The 14,590-nt window shown below is 36.6% G+C and overlaps 1 pseudogene; it reads right to left on the reverse strand.

The window, feature by feature from the left end:
- Positions 1-11,285: 11,285 nt before the first annotated feature.
- On the reverse strand, positions 11,286-12,210 carry LOC133261157 (olfactory receptor 4C16-like; annotated as a pseudogene).
- Positions 12,211-14,590: the final 2,380 nt, after the last annotated feature.

Here is a 14,590-nt window from a genome sequence, read left to right on the forward strand (position 1 = left end):
GCTAGTTATTGCAATGCAGTAGATGTCCATATCTGTACCTAAATGCTTTATATGGATCTTTTAACTGGATTCTCACAAGAATCTTATGTAATAGGTACTATTATCATCACTGTTTTCACATGAAAAAAATGCAAGGCTCAGAGAATATGTAACTCACCTAAGATTATTTAACAGTTAAGTAGCGGGCCACCTACTGGAACCCATTTAGTTGAACTCAAGCACTCTCCTTAACTATTGATAAGCTGTCTTTTGGGGGATATTATTGCCAATTTTATTTTAAGAACTGAAGATTACTCAGTTCTCTTTTCTTTCTTTTTTTTTAGTATGGAGTATTTATTAATTTAGCTTTTTAATACTCTTAATTTATTATTATTTTTTTTATTATTATTATTTTTTTACTTTAAAATATTGTATTGATTTTGCCATCCATCAACATGCATCCGCCACGGGTTCTCTTTTCTAAGAAACACTTTCTTTGAGACTGAGAAACCAAGATGATCCTGAACATGAGGGGGGTAGTTTTTTGTTTTTTTTTTTTTTTCTTTTTTATTCCTTTTTTGAACATTGTGGTAAGGGAAAATAAGCCTTGGTTTCTTAACCATCTCTGTCAGGATGTTCTCCATGTAGATTTTTTAAATGAATATATAACAGAGCTGGTGTTTTCAGTTAATTAGAAGGAGTTTATATAATGACCTTTCTAGTGAGTCCCTTGAATATCAAATACCTTTCATGTAGCACACCCTAATTATTTAGCATCCTCTGCTGCAAATTCACTATTTCCTGCTATAAAAGCTGTAATAAGAGTCAGTGTTGGTTCAGCAAAACAAGGAGGAGTGAAAAAAGAGCAAATTTAAAATTTGATCCTTCAATAATAACAGCTATTAGATTTAACAAATGATCTTGGAATTTAATTAAATCCTATCAGAACTACAAATGTATAACTAGACTTTTTAATGTTGCTACAAAATCCATGCCATGTAAAAGGAGAAGCTGCTGCTGCTGCTGCTAAGTCACTTCAGTCGTGTCCGACTCTATGTGACCCCATAGACAGCAGCCCACCAGGCTCCCCCATCCCTGGGATTCTCCAGGCAAGAGCACTGGAGTGGGTTGCCATTCCCTTCTCCAATAAAAGTAGAAGCAGATATTAGTATAAATGTAGGTGTATATATAGATGTGTTTCCCATTTCCGTATCTTAGATACCTCTTTGTGGAGAAAAGTTGGGGGGTGAAATGCATCAGTTTGTTATGTTTACATATTTAATTACAGCTGATGGCATCAATGTCTACATTTGTTGCATTCGTTAAGAAAATGATGTAAATGAGAATAAGTTATATGTGTGTTCTGAATTCTAGTAAAGGATTGGTTTATATTTATTTTAATCTCATTCATTATGTATTGTATACTTCTTAAACCATATTACAAAATAAGAGATTTTAAATGAATTTTAATTATGGAAGCAATACTGACATTACACCTTCTTTCGTAAAGAAATCAAAGTGTTGTTTACCACCGAAATCCCCTCTGGCCATCTCTCTCTTTGTTGCTGACAAGTAAATCTTTCCTCCACACTTTTCCATGTTAATTTATAAGTACAGAGGTTCTGATAACAACTGCACAATATTCAGTGGACATGATTTTTGTTTTTTTAACATACAGGTATTATACTTTGATTATGTTTTATTCAAAATATATCTTAGTGATTTATATCAGGGTAGATGTGACACATGGATTCAACATTAAAATTTCTTCATAGTTTTCTTAATAAAAACATAACACATCTTATTTCTATTCTATTTTCAAGTATTTAGGTCATTTCTTTTTTTTTTTTTTTTCTTTTTTTGAATGGAGACAAGTCTTCAACAAATGTCTTTATGTAGTTTCAGGGAAAGTTGCTCTGGGTCACACATAAAAATTGTATATGTACAAACTTTTTATTTTTATGAAGTTGATGAGTGGAGATAACATCTCATTGTTTATTCTGCATTACTCTGATTTTAAGGAGATTGAGTATTTTCATACACATCGGATTGGCTACTAGTAGCTTCCTTTCTATGCATTGCCTAGTGAAATGCATTGTTTTTTTAGAAAACTGGGCTATATATCTTGAATTTATTGACTTATAGGATTTGTATTTATCTAATTTTGTCACTTTTTTGCTTCTAATTTATTTGTTTTTAATTGGAAGATATTTTCTTTACAATATCACATTGGGTTTTGCCATACATCACCATGAATCAGCCATAGAGACAGGAGTCATTTTGCCATTTTTTAAAATATTTTGTCCATGTGGGATTTTATCATGCAGAAAAGTTAAATGTACTATAGATTCTTTATGAATTTGCTTTAGTACTTTGCTTTATAAATTTCCTATACTATGATAGGAATTGTTTCTAATTATTTTTCAAACATTTTTTTCTAATTTTACTTGATACATTTATATCTTTCAATTATCTGGAATATAATCTTTTTATGTGTCCTATGAGGTGTGCCCTTTTGTGTGCCTTTTTTTCCCTCCAGAGAGTAATTCAAAGTCCTCACACCCAGTTACTGAAAAGTCCATTATTTTACATCAGCTTGAAATTTCAATAAAGCATATACTAAATTTCAACATACTTATATGTTTACTTATTGATTATGTTCAAGTGAAGCAATTTGTCTTTAGCAGTTACTCTTTAACTGCCACAGTTTTATAATATGCTTCGATTCTGAAAGGTATGTCTTTCCTTTGTGTACTTTCTTTTTAAAAGTTAGGTTAACTATGTTGATTATTAACTGTTTCTTAAGTTTGAAACCAAATTCTCAAATTCAGGAAAAATTGTCAGAACTTTTGTTTTAATTGCTGAATGTACTGATTAATTTAGAAAAAACAACATTCCTTTAATGTCAGATGGAGTAAAGTGCAGTATTCAATTGCTCTTATAACATTTCAGAAACACATGTATCAATGCATAAGCTTTATCTTTTTATGAAATGGAACTTTGAGTGTAACAGTTTTGTGAAATATTTTATACCAGGTTGCATATAGGAAGAGAAATAGTGTTATATTTTTCACCAAAGAGAAATTTCATTTTAATTAAAATATTCTATGACTTGGTCCTGTGAGCATGTAATAAGCCTGGTTTAAAAAAAAAAAAAAAAGGAATTTCAATTCAAGGAGGCACAAGATGATGGAAGGCATTAAGTGAAAATGAATCTTTAAATGCAGTCTGCCCCTCCCTTCATGATGCTGTCATAAAAGGAAGTGCTAGAAAGTGGGACTAAAGGACAAATATGATGAAATTTCCTATGTTAGCCTGGAAAGTGAACTGGGAAATAGGTTGATTACTGGAAGGCAAAATGTACTGCTCAGCTGCTCAGTCATGTTTGACTCTTTGCAACCCCATTGAGTGTAGCCCCCGAAGCTCCTCTCTGCGTGAAATTTTCTAGGCAGAAAAATGGAGCAAGTTGCCATTTCCTACTCCAGGGGAATCTTCCTGACCCAAGGATCTAACCTGCATCTCTTGCATCTCCTGCATTGGCAGGATTCTTTATCACTGTGCCACTGAAGAAGCCAAATGTACCAGAAGCCCATACAATGGAGCAAACTTTCCCCAAAGATGTGTTCTTTGCTCTTTCTTGGCCTCCATTTTGAAACTGCTCAGGAGAAAGTTTCTTAAGACACTTTCTGAAATTGTCACCCAGATGTTCCATATTTAAAATTATGACCTCATTGAAATCTAATGATGTTATTAAACTGTCAAAACTTGGCATACATTTAGTTACTGGGGAGGACTAAGAATTATAGTGAGCCTCCTACCCTTGAAGAACAAATAACCTTCATGCTATTTCATATGTACCAGAGACTGAAAAATCACTCTTAAGGTAGAATACTGAAATTTCATCTAAAATTTGACACCCCCCCCACCACAATGTTTCATCTTTTATTTGTTCTGCCCTTCATAGTAGATGTGAGATTGAGGAATTTACCATAATTGCATAAGTTAATTTTTCTTGGAATATAATTGCTTTACAATGTTGTGTCAGTTTCTGCTGCACAATGAAGTGAATCAGCTATATGTATACATATATTTCCTCTCTCATCATGGTCAACAAAAGAGTCTGAAATGCAGTACTTGAATGCAATCTCAAAAACGACAGAATAATCTCTGTTCGTTTCCAATGCAAACCATTCAATATTACAGTAATCCAAGTCTATGCCCCAACCAGTAACCCTGAAGAAGCTGAAGTTGAACGGTTCTATGAAGACCTACAAGACCTTTTAGAACTAGCACCAAAAAAAGATGTCCTTTTCATTATAGGGGACTGGAATGCAAAAGTAGGAAGTCAAGAAATACCTGGAGTAACAGGCAAATTTGGCTTTGGAATATGGAATGAAGCAGGGCAAAGACTAATAGAGTTTTGCCAAGAAAATGCACTGGTCATAACAAACACCCTCTTCCAACAACACAAGAGAAGACTCTACACATGGACATCACCAGATGGTCAACACCAAAATCAGATTGATTATATTCTTTGCAGCCAAAGATGGAGAAGCTCTATACAGTCAGCAAAAACAAGACCAGCAGCTGACTGTGGCTCAGACCATGAACTCCTTATTGCCAAATTCAGACTTAAATTGAAGAAAGTAGGGAAAACCACTAGACCATTCAGGTATGACCTAAATCAAATCCCTTATGATTATAAAGGGGAAGTGAGAAATAGATTTAAGGGCCTAGATCTGATAGATAGAGTGCCTGATGAACTATGGAATGAGGTTCGTAACATTGTACAGGAGACAGGGATCAGGGCCATTCCCATAGAAAAGAAATGCAAAAAAGCAAAATGGCTGTCTGAGGAGGCCTTACAAATAGCTGTGAAAAGAAGAGAAGCAAAAAGCAAAGGAGCAAAGGAAAGATATAAGCATCTGAATGCAGAGTTCCAAAGAATAGCAAGAAGAGATAAGAAAGCCTTCTTCAGTGATCAATGCAAAGAAATAGAGGAAAACAACAGAATGAGAAAGACGAGGGAATCTCTTCAAGAAAATCATAGTTACCAAAGGAACATTTAATGCAAAGATGAGCTTGATAAAGGACAGAAATGGTACGGACCTAACAGAAGCAGAAGATATTAAGAAGAGATGGCAAGAATACACAGAAGAACTGTACAAAAAAGATCTTCACGACCCAGATAATCACAATGGTGTGTTCACTGATCTAGAGCGAGACATCCTGGAATGTGAAGTCAAGTGGGCCTTAGAAAGCATCACTATGAACAAAGCTAGTGCAGGTGATGGAATTCCAGTTGAACTATTCCAAATCCTGAAAGATGATGCTGTGAAAGTGCTGCACTCAATATGCCAGCAAATCTGGAAAACTCAGCAGTGGCCACAGGACTGGAAAAGTTCAGTTTTAATTCCAATCCCAAAGAAAGGCAATTCCAAAGAATGCTCAAACTACCACACAGTTGCACTCATCTCACACTCTAGTAAAGTAATGCTCAAAATTCTTCAAGCCAGGCTTCAGCAATATGTGAACCGTAAACTTCCAGATGTTCAAGCTGGTTTTAGAAAAGGCAGAGGAACCAGAGATCAAATTGCCAACATCTGCTAGATCATAGAAAAAGCAAGAGAGTTCCAGAAAAACATCTATTTCTGCTTTATTGACTATGCCAAAGCCTTTGACTGTGTGGATCACAATAAACTGTGGAAAATTCTGAAAGAGATGGGAATACCAGACCATCTGATCTGCCTCTTGAGAAATTTGTATGCAGGTCAGGAAGCAACAGTTAGAACTGGACATGGAACAACAGACTGGTTCCAAATAGGAAAAGGAGTTCGTCAAGGCTGTATATTGTCACCCTGCTTATTTAACTTATATGCAGAGTACATCATGAGAAACACTGGACTGGAAGAAGCACAAACTGGAATCAAGATTGCCGGGAGAAATATCAATAACCTCAGATATGCAGATGACACCACTCTTATGGCAGAAAGTGAAGAGGAACTCAAAAGCCTCTTGATGAAAGTGAAAGTGGAAAGTGAAAAAGTTGGCTTAAAGCTCAACATTCAGAAAACGAAGATCATGGCATCTGGTCCCACCCCTTCATGGGAAATAGATGGGGAAACAGTGGAAACAGTGTCAGACTTTATTTTTCTGGGCTACAAAATCACTACAGATGGTGACTGCAGCCATGAAATTAAAAGACGCTTACTCCTTGGAAGGAAAGTTATGACCAACTGCGGGGAGCTGGTGGGAGGCACTCTGCCCATGGCAAAGGTCATGAGGAAGGAGACTCGACATTCGCAAAGGCGGAATCGAGCCCTGAGTCCCCTGGAAATCCTCGAACATCTACCCCCATAACCAGAGCCTGCCTACTTTACTACTTTGTGCTCTCACCTACACCTCTGACTTTATGGGGGGTTGTCCCCCACTACCTCTTTCAGAGAAGGAGTTAACTTAGAGCTCCAGTTAATAAAAACTCCTGGGCGTGACAAGAGTGTTTTAACCTACAAACTCCTCTGAAGGTTCTCTAGCCTGCCTGACAGGCTTGTCCGGCCACATGTGATTGCTCACAGCCTCCCAACCATGAAAGGCACGAGATGCTTTAAACCTTCTAAAAACAGGTTTTTAGAGAAGTTAGAAAACTATTAGTGTAAGTATAATGGGCTGATTAGAAATTGTATTGGTGAAGGGTTTTTCATTTGTTGAGCCAATGTTTGTTGCTAAGTCTCCACATCTCCTGCCCTTACACACATTAATGAATATATAGAAGAAATAAGTATTAACCTTTTATATAAATCACGTTAGACCTTAGGCTAAGTAAATTATTTCCTTAACTAAAATCCACTACACCCTCAACCTATAGGAATGTAACTTTATTTGGGTGGCATCTGTTTTAAGAATAATCACCCCTGGAGAAATAAGTGTTGACTGACTGCTGTCACAAGGAGAGGGTCATAAATTGTCAGCAGGCCCCTGGCCAGAAGATGATGTAACACCCCTAAGACCTCTGTATACATTTGTATGAAGCACCTGACTTTAATAAAAGTCAGGACTGCTGTCCCTGCATGACTTTTGTATAACATCTCAGTGTATAAAAACAGACTCTGGAAAATAAAGAATTGGGATCAGTTTCTCGAAATACTGGTCTCCCCATGTCACTCTCTCTCTCAAACTCTGGCTGAGTCTCCATCTGGAGTGCGGAACCCGCCATGCTTACTAATTATGCCTGGGCTTCTAAGATCCAACAGGGGAGGCCTCAGTGTCTCCTCTCCTTCAGGAGAATGGAAGGACGCCTGTGGCTTACGTAAGTGGTACAAACTTCTTCTTTTTTTTGTTTTTTTGTGTTTTTTTTTTCATTTTATTTATTTATTTTTTTTAATTTTATTTTATTTTTAAACTTTACAATATTGTATTAGTTTTGCCAAATATCGAAATGAATCCGCCACAGGTATACCTGTGTTCCCCATCCTGAACCCTCCTCCCTCCTCCCTCCCCATACCCTCCCTCTGGGTCATCCCAGTGCACCAGCCCCAAGTTTTATTGGTCTCCCACGTAAACCAAGCTACTCAGCCTCTTTTCTCCACTGAATTTTCCTACTGAGCTATCCTCATTCTATTACTCTTTTTATCTCTAATTAATATCTAATTAAAGCTATTGTATCCTGATCCTCGCTGACGCCATCCCTGCTTCGAACTCCCTGGATCAGCCAGGTCTGGACCTCGAAGATGCTTACTCCTTGGAAGGAAAGTTATGACCAACCTAGATAGCATATTCAAAAGCAGAGACATTACTTTGCCAACAAAGGTTCGTCTAGTCAAGGCTATGGTTTTTCCTGTGGTTTTTCATGTGTGGATGTGACAGTTGGACTGTGAAGAAGGCTGAACACTGAAGAATTGATGCTTCTGAACTGTGGTGTTGAAGAAGACTCTTGAGAGTCCCTTGGACTGCAAGGAGATCCAACCAGTCCATTCTGAAGGAGATCAGTCCTGGGATTTCTTTGGAAGGAATGATGCTAAAGCTGAAACTCCAGTACTTTGGCCACCTCATGCGAAGAGTTGACTCACTGGAAAAGACTCTGATGCTGGGAGTGATTGGGAGCAGGAGGAGAAGTGGACGGCAGAGGATGAGATGGCTGGATGGTATCGCTGACTCTGATGGACGTGAGTCTGAGTGAACTCCGGGAGTTGGTGATGGACAGGGAGGCCTGGCGTGCCGTGATTCATGGGGTCGCAAAGAGTCAGACACGACTGAGTGACTGATCTAATCTAATCTGATTTCCTCTCTCTTGAGTCTTCCTTCCACCTACCCATCCCACTCATTTAGGTCATCACAGAGCACCAAGCTGAGTTTCCTGTATTTTATAGTGTGTTCCCACTGGCTAGCTAGCTATTTTACATATGGTGGTGCATATATGTCAATCCTAATCCCCCAATGTGTTTCACCTTCACCTTCCTCCACTGTGTCCACATGTCCATTCTCTATGTCTATGTCTCTATTTCTGCCTTGGAAATACATTCATCTGTACCATTTTTTCTAGATTTCTCATATATAATTATTAATATGCAATATTTCCTTTTTTTCTTTTCTGACACTTCATTCTGTTTGACAGACCACATCTCTACAAATGACCCTATTCTGTCATTTTTATGGCTAAGTAATATTCCATTGTGTATATGTACCACATCTTCTTTATCCACTCACCTGTCATTGGGCATTTAGCCTGTTTCCATGCCCTGGCTATTGTAAATAATGCTACAATAAATACTGGGGTAAATGTGTCTTTTTGAATTCTGGTTCTCTCAAGGTATATGTCCAGGAGTGGGCTTGTTTGTCCATATTGTAGTTCTATGGTTAGTTTCTTTAAGGAATATTCATACTGTTCTCTACAGTGACTGTATTAACTTACATTCCCTCCAACCATGAAAGAAGGTATTGTTTTTTCCATACTCCCTCCAGCATTTATTGTTTGTATTTTTTTTTAATATATATAATGGCCGTTCTGACCATTGTGAGGTGAAACCTCATTGTAGTTTTGATTTTCATCTTTTCATGTGTCTCTTGACCATCTGTATGTTTTCTTTAGAGAGATGTCTCTTTAGGTTTTCTGCCCATTTTTTGATGGTTATTTTCATTTTGATATTGAGATCCATGAGTTGTTTGTATGTTTTGGAAATTAATCCTTTATCTGTTGCTCCATTTGAAAATGCTTTCTCCCATTTTGAATATTTTCTTCCTATCTTGCTTATTGTTTCTTTTGCTGTACAAATGTTTTTGAGTTTAATTAGGACCTATTTGCTTTTTTTTTCTTTTCATTAAGCTAGGAAGTGGGTCAAAAATCTTGCTTATGTCAAAGAGTATTTCTCCTATGTATTCTTCTAGCAATTGTATAGTGTTCAGTGTTACATATAGGTCTTTTGTCCATTTTGATTTTATTTTTGTGTATGATATAGTAGGCCAACTTTCCCAACACCATTACTGAAGAGACTGTCTTTTCTCATTGTATATTCATGCCTCGTTTGTCATACATTAGGTGCTCATAGGTGTGTAGGCTTATTTCTGGGCTTCTATCCTATATCATTTATCTATATTTTTATTTTTGTGCCAGTAAAATTCTGTCTTGATTACTTTAGCTTGAAGTATAGCTTGAAGTCACAGAGTCTGATACCTCAGCTCTGTATTTCTTTAGCAAGATTACTTTGAATATTCGAGGTCTTCGTTTCTATCAGTCAGTTCAGTTCAGTTCAGTCACTCTGTCATGTCTGACACTTTAAGACCCCATAGACTGTGTTTCCATACAAATTGTAAATATTTTTGTTCTAATTCTATGAAGAATGCTATTGGTAATTTTATAGGGATTGCATTGAATCTATAGATTTATTTCAATAGAATATTCAATTTCACAATATTTATTCTTCTGATCCAAGAACATAATATATTTCTCCATCTGTTTGTATCATCTTTGGTTTCTTTCATTTCAGTGTTTTATAGTTTTCTGAGTATAGGTCTTTTGTTTCATTAGGTAGGTTTATTCCTGGGCATTTTATTCATTATGTTGCAGTGGTAAATGGGGTTGTCACCTTAATTTTTCTTTCTGCTCTTTCATTGTTAGTGTATAGGAATGCAGGGGATTTCTGTGCATTAGTTTTCTATCTTTCAACTTTACCAAACTTGTTGGTTCGCTCCAGTAGTTTTCTGGTGACATCTTTAGGATTTTCTATGTGCAATATTATGTAATCTGCAAACAGATAATTTTACTTATTCTTCTCCAATTTATATTCTTTTCTTTATCTTCCCAGATTGTCATGGCCAGGACTTCACAAACTATGTTGAATAATAGTGGTGAGAGTGGACAGCCTTGTCTTGTTCATCATTTTAGGGGAATGGTTTCACCACTGAGAATGGTATTTGCTCTATATTTGTCATGGATGGTCTTTATTATCTTGAGGTATGTTCCTTCTATGCCCACTTTCTGAAGAGTTTGTACCATAAGTAGGTGTTGAATTTTGTCAAAATTTTTTCTACTTATATTGAGACGATTCAGTCAGTTCAGTCACTCAGTTGTGTCCGACTCTTTTTGACTCCATGGACTGCAGCACATCAAGCTTCCCTGTCCATCACCAACTCCTGGAGCATACTCAAACTCATGTCCACTGAGTCGGAGATGCCATCCAACCACCTCATCCTTTGTCATCCCCTTACTCCTTGGAAGGAAAGTTATGACCAACCTAGATAGCATATTAAAAAGTAGAGATATTACTTTGCCAATAAAGTCTGTCTTGTCAAGGCTATGGTTTTTCCAGTGGTCATATATAGACGTGAGTGGACTGTCTATATTGAAGCACTGAAGAACTGATGCTTTTGAACTGTGGTGTTGGAGAAGACTCTTGAGAGTCCCTTGGACTGCAAGGAGATCCAACCAGTCCATCCTAAAGGAGATCAGTCCTGGGTGTTCATTGGAAGGACTGATGATGAGGCCAAAACTCCAATACTTTGGCCATCTCATGCAAAGAGTTGACTCATTGGAAAAGACCCTGATGCTGGGAGGGATTGGGGGCAGGAGGAGAAGGGGATGACAGAGGATGAGATTGCTGGATGGCATCACCGACTCGATGCACATGAATTTGGGTGAAGTCCGGGAGTTGGTGATGGACAGGGAGGCCTGGTGTGCTGCGATTCATGCAGTCACAAGGATTCAGATATGACTGAGTGAAATGAACTGACAGTAAAAGATAATATTTTCTGGGGACTTGTAGGTCAATCTAAACTTGAAGAAAAATATGAAAATTTTCATATTTATCTTCCATTTATCTTTTGTCACCTGTTGTCAGTTTCTTGCCCCATAACATTCTCATGGCATTTTTCACTTCTGTATCCATTAGTGTGTAAATCAGAGGGTTGATCAAAGGTGTTCCAACTGTGTAAAACACAGCTATCATCCTATGTATGGGGAAGGTAGTTGCAGGGCATGTGTATATAAATATGCAAGGACCAAAGAACAAGATGACCATGATGATGTGAGAGATGCAGTTGGATAGGGCTTTCTTCCTCCCTTCAGCACTGTGGTTTCTCAGAGAATGCAAGATGATAGCATAGGATAACATCAGCATGGCAAAACTCACTGTACAGATGGCACCACTGTTGGACACCAAGAGTAGGTTGGTCACATAGGTGTCTGTACACGCAATTTCAACAAAGGCTGCAAGTTACATAGATAATGATCAATTACATTGGGACCACAGAAAGGCAGACTCAAGGCTAGAAGAATCTGAGCTGAAGAATGAACACAAGACCCCACCCAGGCCACAGCTACCAACACACCACAGGTTCGATGGCTCATGAGGGTCATGTATCGAAGGGGCTTACAGATGGCCACATAGTGGTTAACAGCCATGAGAATAAGGATGAAGATCTCTAGGCAACAACAAAAAAAGATGTGATGCAAAGACTTGAGTCATGCACTCATTGAAAGAGATTGTGCTCTTTCCCCTAAGGGCATCAGAAATCACTCTAGGGGCAATGGAAGTTGAGAGATAAAGGTAAGTGGAAAAGGAAGAAGTACATTGGACTTCCAAATGTCCTGCTGGTCTTGATGGTGGAAATAATCAGGAAGCTACCCAGTAATGTTCCCAAATATAAAAACAAGAAAGTGACAAACACTATTTTCTTCCTAACAGGATCCTGTGATAACCCAAGTAGAATGAACTCAGTCACATTATTGTTCAGCTTCATGATTTCATGAATGAGATAAGAGATGAATGAGAAATGGATTATCTGCAAAAAATAAATCAATATACGGTGCAATATATGATGGAATATTTTAAGTAAAACCAAATTTGCTTACTAGGTATATTATTTCCAATAATTTATACTATATGTTTGTTTCTTAGCAATAACCTTTGTTCTTCAATTTGTAATGGCCATTTCATAGGGTCATTATGAGTCTCATATAAGCTTGTGAATGTTAAACTTTCCAATAAGACTCTTTAAATACAATCCCTTGTTAGACCTGATATGATTATGATTAATTTTATGAATATATGTAATATATGGCTTCATTTTGTTATTCCCTTTGTCATTTTTTGGCCGTATTGAATGTATATTCAGAATCCCAATAATTGTGCATCACTCATTATTTAGGGTATATTTGACTGCCCTTGGTGGTATGACATAAAGTCATACATCATCCTTAGCACCTTAAAGAATATCTTGTTCACACATAACTTATACATTTTCCATTTATTATACATATTTATTTTAAAAGTAGCACAAACTGTCTTCTAGATACCCTAGTTTGAAAAGAGAAAAGACATATTACTTTAAATAATCTGTTTCAACCTCCAAGCACATTTGTATTAAGTCCTTGATGTATATGATGAACAGAGTGAATGATCTCTGTTATTTGATAATATTTCAAAAATACCCATTATTCTTTTTTCATTCTCCAGTCTTGGAAAAGTACATTTTAAGCACTCACATTTCCTGAAGTTACATTTCAAAATGACTTCCTGAAGTTAAATTTCTAAATGAAAGAGAATTTATTAATTAAAAGCTTATGTTTAAAAATTCAAGCTTTTACCTAAGCTTGTTAAACCTGAGGTGGTTTTATTTTATTGGAGGATGTCACCTGGCAGTTGGTCTAGGACCTGATCATGGTTATATTCCCAGTAGAGATTGTATTCTCAGGTACCTGAAAACCTCACATTGCTGCAAGAGCAGGAAAGCAGAAGAGGGAGGGTAATGTAATTTTCCAAAAGAGTCATAATAAATAACAACTGACTTCTTCATTCAGTTTGTTTCTGTCCTGGCAAATAATTATTCAACTTAAAATGTCCCTTCTTTGGATGAAGATTTCTGTTTTCATATTTTAAAAGAAATATTATCATGGGTTCATTTCCAAGAACACCTTTTTTCTTTAGTTCTTTGTTATAAAGATGATGCTGGCAAGTGGCACTATATGCAAGTATAAATAAAAAATGAAATGTCATGCATTTAAATATCATCTGGAAGACTTACTTACTCCATTGTGCCTCTCCTCAATCCATCCAACCTTCAATGCATGTCTTGAAAGTTGTGAACAGCCAAAGTGCAGATTATGACAGAATAGCTAGGGACAAGATTTCCTTTCAATATATTTTTCTCTCTCATGGTGAACTTTCTTCTCTTCAACAGAGATGAAATATCCCTTATTCCTGGGGTGGGGTGGGGGGACTCTTCAGAATATGTCTAATAAAGTTACTCAATTTGGGTTTTCAAGTATTAAAAAATCTCTTTTGACTCACATAATCTTAAACTAATATATCAAGACTAATTGTCCTGATATATTAATCATTACAAGAAGCTCTTCCTTTCCTTCACTGATTTTAAAGAGTGATGCACCATAACATATTTAACACTTGGAAATATGATAACCATTGGAAACAAGGTGAAAGTCTATTTCACATCAGTATTCCCTGACATCAGTCACTCCTTTGAGTATTATAGTTTTGGATTTGTGTTGTCAAATGTATTTTCCTATTATTTTCCAGGACAAGCTTATCTCTTTTTTCACATCTGGGCTTGTTTATTTAAGATAACTTGAGAATCATAAACATGTGTGATAATTAACTTGTTAATAATCATATGTCCTCATCAAGTATTTAATCAGTAGTTTCAGAAAGACATGAAATGTATCCACTCAGATCTACAGCCATAAAGTCCATTTTTATGCATTTAAGTTCCAAACAATTCAAACTACTTTAGTCACTAGTTTATTTGAAAAACACTGTGTCCGCAGACATCAGTACATTTCAGTGATTCCCCTTGGATCTTGAAAGAGGGAATCTTAACCTATTTTGTAGTATACAATACTTCATGACTTAGAAAATGGAGACTATAATTCTCAAGTGAACTATATCAAAGCCTTTATATGATCAGGGTGTATTCATGATGCAATGTGAGCATGTAATAAGTAGTAGATACATCATGTGAAATCTCTATAATGTACATAATGTAGCAGCCAAAGATGTAAAGTAAATAGATGTAGAATATCCGAACTCACCTTGCTCTCTTCTTTCTTCCTCGAGTGTCTTTCCATTTCTAGCTGTTTCAACCTTCTGGGAACTTCAAACTA

The sequence above is a fragment of the Bos javanicus genome, chromosome 15 (genome assembly GCF_032452875.1).
Source record: "Bos javanicus breed banteng chromosome 15, ARS-OSU_banteng_1.0, whole genome shotgun sequence".
Taxonomy (NCBI): Eukaryota; Metazoa; Chordata; class Mammalia; order Artiodactyla; family Bovidae; genus Bos; species Bos javanicus.